Source organism: Salvelinus alpinus, chromosome 34 (assembly GCF_045679555.1).
Source record: "Salvelinus alpinus chromosome 34, SLU_Salpinus.1, whole genome shotgun sequence".
NCBI lineage: Eukaryota > Metazoa > Chordata > Actinopteri > Salmoniformes > Salmonidae > Salvelinus > Salvelinus alpinus.
Window position 1 is genome coordinate 1,637,003 of NC_092119.1, and position 6,067 is coordinate 1,643,069.

Below are 6,067 nucleotides of genomic sequence, written 5' to 3' on the forward strand. Positions count from 1 at the left end.
TAATCTGCTCAGCATTGAGTCCAGTAACCAACTATTCATTGGTTGCACCTCCGTCACTCGGTTGCATCGTTGCCATTGTCATCAACATTCTACAGATGCAGCAGCATATTGATGTCTGACTGGTTAATGCCAAGTCTTTCTGAATGGGGGCTTATGACTGATTTGTCAAATGTACACTTTATAGTGGCCTAGAAATACGATGACAAAGCAGACAAATAATGAGTAGAAAACAACTTCATTAGGATGTCATCAAGTTAACTTTAGAGAGATGGCAACGTTGCCATGAGCTAGCAAAGTTTGTCTGAAATAGCTAGCAATGCTACCGCTCCTCGCTCTCCACCACCTGACATAGCTTAGCCTCCACCAACTCCCTTTCCTGCTGGCTGAGCCGGTACTGACGGAGGGACACCTGGGACTGCCCTGCCCGCTGACACTGCAGCACCGCCCGCTGAGACTGCAGCACCGCCCGCTGCTTATCTCGGTCCTCCCGCTGTATGTCCCCCAGGCGCTTCTCGCTGTCCCACTGCAGGTGAGCCACGTATCGCTTCTGGCTCATGATGTCCTCCTCCTGGTACCGGGCTAGCATCAGAGGAGTGATCTTCCTGTCCCGCTCCGGCACCGCCTTCAGCCCCCGCCGCCGCACCTCCTTGATGATGCGCTCCCCTTTCTGGGTGGTCTGGAAGGAATGACTGAGGTCCCCCAGGCTAAGGACGACTTGGCCCAGGGGTTCCTGAGTCCATCCCAGCTATAGGAGGAATATGCACCAGACTCCTCACCAAAGAAGGTGCAGGTGGTGGTAGAGTTGGTAGTGGAGGTGGAGATGGTGTCCATCCTTCTCTGCAAGGACTCTAAGGAGTGGATATTTCCTCTGCCTTTCGGATGGGGTGGAGGGTGGCCAATGTGGAGAGCGAAGGGCCCTCCTAAACCCCCAGCCGTTGAGAGCTGCTGTAGTCCGGGTGACTGGGCTCTGCATGGAACTTTTGGACATGGTGGAGGTCATAGAGGTGATTGTTCTGGGGAAGGAAGAGGGTTTGGAGGCTGATCTGGGAAAGGAAGAGGGTTTGGAGGCTGATCTGGGAAAGGAAGAGGGTTTGGAGGCTGATCTGGGAAAGGAAGAGGGTTTGAAGGCTGATCTGGGAAAGGAAGAGGGTTTGGAGGCTGATCTGGGAAAGGAAGAGGGTTTGGAGGCTGATCTGGGAAAGGAAGAGGGTTTGGAGGCTGATCTGGGAAAGGAAGAGAGTTTGCAGGCTGATCTGGGGAAGGAAGAGGGTTTGCAGGCTGATCTGGGGAAGATGTTGTAGGCTTTAGTGCTCCTGGGAACCTTTCTGACTACCAGTGGTGGACCCGAGACAGGGCGGGGTGCCTTGGTTAGCTCTGAGGACGAGGAGGTTTTAGGACGTTTAGTAGGACCAGGGTAGAGACTTTTATATGATCCACAGGTTTGACCCCACAGCGGGCCGAGGCCTCCAGGAAACGAGGACGGGTCAGGACGTAGCCACGTCCCTCCGGGGTGTCAAAGTAGGTTTGACCCCACAGCGGGCCGAGGCCTCCAGGAAGCGAGGTCTGGTCAGGACGTAGCCACGTCCCTCCGGGGTGTCAAAGTTATACAGGTCCAGGTGCAGCCTGGGAGATTTTTTCTCTGGGCTCTCTGGGTCGCTGCTTGGAGGCTTGAGGTCTGGATGTGCAGGGCTCGAAGGCTGGCTGATGTCTAGAGTGGGGGTTGCTGTCTCCTGACTGACTGAAGGGATCTAAGGGGGAGGGTGGGGGAAGTCTGGAGGGGGAGGGCTCAGAGGCTGAACCTGGGTGTCTGGAGGGGGAGGAGGAGGGGGAGGAGGCTAAACCTGGGTGTCTGGAGGGGGAGGACTCGGAGGCTAAACCTGGGTGTCTGGAGGGGTAGGGGGAGGAGGCTGAAGATGGGTGTCTGGAGGGGGAGGAGGCTGAACCTGGTTGTGTGGAGGGGGAGGGCTCGGAGGCTAAACCTGGGTGTCTGGAGGGGGAGGACTCGGAGGCTGAACTTGGGTGTCTGGAGGGGGAGGAGGCTGAAGATGGGTGTCTGGAGGGGGAGGAGGCTGAACCTGGGTGTCTGGAGGGGGAGGAGACTGAAGCTGGGTGTGTGGAGGGGGAGGCTGGAGGACTGGAGGAGGCTAAAGCTGCCTGTCTGGAGGGCTATGAAGCTGGGGCTGGGTGAATGGACTGGGAGCGCTGGCCTCCTGTCCAACTGGGGGAGGGGCTGCCATCCTCTCCCCCAGCCCAGAGTGTATAGATGTGGTCTCTGCATTACTGCCACCCACACCCTCGCCCTCCTTTGTTGCTTTCCCATCACCATGGTCTGGTAGTCTGGTGGGTACAGAGGCCTGGTCTGGTAGTCTGGTGGGTACAGGGGCCTGGTCTGGTAGTCTGGTGTGTGCAGAGGGCTGGTCTAGTAGTCTGGTGGGTGCAGAGGTCTGGTCTGGTTGGTGCTTAGGGCTGGTCTGGTAGTCTGGTGGGTGCAGAGGTCTGGTCTGGTTGGTGCTGAGGGCTGGTCTGGTAGTCTGGTGGGTGCAGGGGCCTGGTCTGGTGTGTGCAGAGGGCTGGTCTGGTAGTCTGGTGGGTGCAGGGGTCTGGTCTGGTAGTCTGGTGGGTGCAGGGGCCTGGTCTGGTGGGTGCAGAGGGCTGGTCTGGTGGGTACAGAGGCCTGGTCTGGTAGTCGCAGAGGCCTGGTCTGATAGTCTGGTGGGTGCAGAGGCCTGGTCTGGTAGTCTGGTGGGTACAGAGGCCTGGTCTGGTAGTCTGGTGGGTGCAGAGGCCTGGTCTGGTAGTCTGGTGGGTGCAGAGGGCTGGTCTGGTGGGTACAGAGGCCTGGTCTGGTAGTCTGGTGGGTGCAGAGGCCTAGTCTGGTAGTCTGGTGGGTGCAGAGGCCTGGTCTGGTAGTCTTTGGGCTTCAGAGGCCACCATTGGGACCTCCATCTGTGGGCCTTTCCCCTTGGTCTGATCCTCTGTATCAGACTGGTCAACCATAGCTGGTCCTCTGCCCATAGCTGGTCGTCTGTTTCAGACTGGTCAACTATAGCTGGTCCTCTGCCCATAGCTGGTCGTCTGTTTCAGACTGGTCAACCATAGCTGGTCCTCTGCCCATAGCTGGTCGTCTGTTTCAGACTGGTCAACCATAGCTGGTCCTCTGTTTCAGGCTGGTCAACCATAGCTGGTCCTCTGTTTCAGACTGGTCAACCATAGCTGGTCCTCTGTTTCAGACTGGTCAACCATAGCTCGTCCTCTGCCCATAGCTGGTCCTCTGACGAGTCAATCGATGGATGGATGGATGGAGGGATGGAGGGGGGGATGGATGGAGGGAGGGATAGAGAGGGGGTGGATGGAGGGAGGGGGGATGGATGGGGGGTGGATGGGGGAATGATTAAGGTAGAGGAATGAGGTGAATAGTAATCAGTAGGATTATAATCAGGCCGTCTTTGTTCAGGGCTTAAGAGGGATGCAATCTGTCTGTGTCTGTATGTCTGTCTGTGTCTGTATGTCTGTCTGTGTAGGTGAGGGAATATCTAGCGCCTATTTTACGTGGATGGTGCTGCTGCGTACTTTCATTTATTTATTCTCTTTACACGATGCCCGTTATGCTGTAATCGAGGCCTTCAGAGGAATGATGTTATAAGCTGATTTATAAATGGGCCATGTCTGCAGACCTACCTCTACCAAAACGACTCCTATCACATCGCGTAGAGAATCTCCGCCTGATGATACGTTTCACAGGGAAGAAGCACAAAAACACTCGTTAATATTAATGCTAGCGTACTGACTGAAGCAAAACACTCGTTAATATTAATGCTAGCGTACTGACTGAAGCAAAACACTCGTTAATATTAATGCTAGCGTACTGACTGAAGCAAAACACTCGTTAATATTAATGCTAGCATACTGACTGAAGCAAAACACTCGTTAATATTAATGCTAGCGTACTGCCTGAAGCAAAACACTCGTTAATATTAATGCTAGCGTACTGACTGAAGCAAAACACTCGTTAATATTAATGCTAGCGTACTGACTGAAGCAAAACACCCACTAACCTGCCTCTTCGCCGATTGTTTTTCTTAAACAAAATGCTTTCTAGTTCCAAATTAGTGTGTTTAGTGAGCTCCTCCGCACCGTCACTCTTCATACTACCAGTTGACGGAGGAAAGACTGGCCGCTGTTAGACCCAGCGATGGAACATCACGTCACCAGACCCCTCAGCAACGCGACACAGACTGTACTATAAACGATACTAAATGTATTCACATGTCACCAAATAATTGATTACAACACACAGTTTTGCAATGAAGGTCTACAGTAGCCTCAGCAGCACTCTGTAGGGTAATACCATGGTGTAGCCGGAGGACAGCTAGCTTCCGTCCTCCTCTGGGTACATTGACTTCAATACAAAACTTAGGAGGCTCATGGTTCTCACCCCCATCCATAGACTTACACAGTAATAATGACAACTTCCGGAGGATGTCTTCCAACCTATAAGAGCTCTTGCAGCATGAACTGACATGTTGTCCACCCAATCAAAGGATCAAAGAATGAATCGAGTACTAAAAGCATAAGCTACAGCTAGCTAGCACTGCAGTGTATACAATGTGGTTAGTAGTTGACTCAAAGAGAGAGAAAGACAATAGTTGAACAGTTTTGAACAAATTCATTTTTTTAATGAAGGAGAAGCAAGACAGATGGAGAGCTAGCTATATTTCGTTGTCTTTTTTTTCCACTTTCACTTACTTAGCTAGCGAATGCAGCTAGCTAGTTTAGCCTACTCAAACACCCAATTCAAACAGAGTGATGCTATGTTACCTAACTGTCTATGGCTATCCGACACTAGAACTCTTCCAAGTCAAGGTAATCTTTTGGTTTTATTCATTTATTGCCACTGGGGCCCGCTGGTAACTGCTTGCTGTACACTGTACTGCTTGATTGTAGCGGGTTTACTAACACGTTAGTTCTAGTAGCTATGTTGACTATGACGCTAGCTAATATGGTGACAACGATGTAGGCTGTGTGTAGCACTTAGCAGTTACGATATGAAGGTTTGGCTTAGATTTTTTTTTACGGGATCATGCTGTTTGTATGTGGCTGCTATGACAGTGAACTGCGTTTACGGGTGATCAGGGGTGCATTCATTCTGACGATTCTGTTGAAAAAAAAATCTCAAAAGGAAGCAAATGGAATGAAACCGGGATAAACATACCTGAATTTGTCCAATAGAAACTCTCGTTTGCAACTGACCTGAACCTAGTCTGGTTAACTTCTAGCTCTGACCCAACTCAACAATCTATATAATACCTAGAATCTTACTCAGGTTGTTAACAATGTAACCAGTTTGAATGGAAAGTGTCCTCTAAAAATCCTCTTTGATTGATCTTATTTTAACCAACACTCCACATCGTTTTAATGCTTCTGGTCTAAACACATAAGTGATCACTGTGATCACTAAACTACCTCTACGTATCATCATGATCACTAAACTACCTCTACGTATCATCATGATCACTAAACTACCTCTACGTATCATCATGATCACTAAACTACCTCTACGTATCATCATGATCACTAAACTACCTCTACGTATCATCATGATAATAAATTGGAAGCAGTTTGATATTCACGTTATTTTTACATTATGTTTTTAACATTGCCTGGAATACAGTTGCATTCATCCCTGATGTTGAATTATTATTGTAATTATTATATATTATAATTATTATATATTATTATATAATTATTATAAAAATTATGTTGCCTTTTCTTACTTCCACAAAGCATTCCAGGATATATGCAACAAGCATGCCCCTTTCAAGCAATACAGAATGAAGGGCAGAGACACCCCTTGGTTCTCAGATGAACTAGCTGAAATCGTAAGGAAACAGAATGCTTTGTGGACTATGATTGGATGGCTTTTAAACGCCTTCTGAATCAGGGTGTGACTATGACCTGAAATCAGAACACTACCCTCTACTGCCTTCTGAATCAGGGTGTGACTATGACCTGAAATCAGAACACTACCCTCTACTGCCTTCTGAATCAGGGTGTCACTATGACCTGA

At 49.9% G+C, this 6,067-nt stretch overlaps 1 pseudogene; it reads right to left on the reverse strand.

Annotated features, from left to right (window-relative positions):
- Positions 1-319: 319 nt before the first annotated feature.
- Positions 320-3,065, reverse strand: LOC139563477 (adhesive plaque matrix protein-like; annotated as a pseudogene).
- Positions 3,066-6,067: the final 3,002 nt, after the last annotated feature.